Source organism: Dipodomys merriami, unplaced genomic scaffold (assembly GCF_024711535.1).
Source record: "Dipodomys merriami isolate MVZ:Mamm:240054 unplaced genomic scaffold, mDipMer1.0.p SCAF_3, whole genome shotgun sequence".
In the NCBI taxonomy this organism is placed as follows: Eukaryota; Metazoa; Chordata; class Mammalia; order Rodentia; family Heteromyidae; genus Dipodomys; species Dipodomys merriami.
Genome location: NW_027204492.1, coordinates 60,161,150 through 60,162,322, shown reverse-complemented (window position 1 = coordinate 60,162,322; position 1,173 = coordinate 60,161,150). Strand labels below are relative to the sequence as shown.

The 1,173-nt window shown below is 35.5% G+C and overlaps 1 pseudogene; it reads right to left on the bottom strand.

Annotated features, from left to right (window-relative positions):
- Positions 1-588: 588 nt before the first annotated feature.
- Positions 589-831, bottom strand: LOC138839486 (U6 snRNA-associated Sm-like protein LSm6 pseudogene; annotated as a pseudogene).
- Positions 832-1,173: the final 342 nt, after the last annotated feature.

The window sequence follows — 1,173 nt, the reverse complement described above, 5'->3', positions numbered from 1 at the left end:
TACAGGCAAAAGTAAGCTCTGAATGTACACAGTGGTAATTTATTGGCTGACTTCCCTTTCCTATTTCACTTCCCCACTCCCTTACTGGTTGATATTTTGTGGGATCACTGTGCAAATATACTGTACTGTAATCCTTGTCTCAGGATCTCCTTCTGGAATAGTCCAAACTAAGACGCCTCTTTTATCATTTACTAAATTTGCATAGTGTAATTGGATTTTCTAGTCTATTCCATTAATCTATTACCTCATGCTTCGATACCATATTGTTTTAATTATGGAGGCTCTTTAGTGAGCCTATGTTAAAATAGGGCATTGAAATCTCTCTTCTTGTTTTTTTTCTTTTTAGGTTTTGGTATTTTAATTCTTTTAGCATTTTGTATATGGACACATATGTAAAAGAAACTGAAACTTAAATGAGCAATTCTTTACAAATCAATCATAATTTTGTATATCTCTCTTACTTGCATGTCAGTGAAAAAAACACCATTATGAAAAGTGAACAAATCATATCATCAAAGAACCCCCCAAATAGAAAAAAATTTCATAAAAAATATTCTAAATATGAAACGAGCTGCTTCCTGGGTGCCTTCACATCCTTCTCTTCTGGGTGCTGATGTAAAACACATTGTTTCCTCAGATAAATGCATCCCAGTACTTATTCTTCAGCTGTCCATTGACATACTCCTCTGTCTGCTCCAAAGCTATGTTCATGCAGTCATCCAGGCAAGCCAGGGCCCCTCATTAATCCACTCCAGAATTTAATTTTACTACAACTGGCCGTCCAATGATTTGCTTTAAGAAGTCACTAGGGGTTTCCTTCTGTAAACTCATTTTAACAATCCTCTGGCGCCTCAGCGTCCCATGCTCCGAAAGCTAAAAACCCTCTTCCTGTTCCTTTATCTCAAGATTTTCCTTTGTAAGCTTAATGCTCTTCTATCTGAATATTATATTACTTTATGAAAAATGTATGGTATTTTTCTCTTTTTTGTAAGTACTAGTATGTGAGCTAGGGTTTAGGGCTTTGTGCTTGCTAAGTAGAGACACTTTTCCCACTCTGCATGACATTTCTATGAGATTGCATTGAAATAATGGTTTAGGAAGAATTGAAATGATATTTTCCATTCTGGCTGTCTGTATTTGTCTGTTAAAGCTGCTATAACAAAATACAATAGA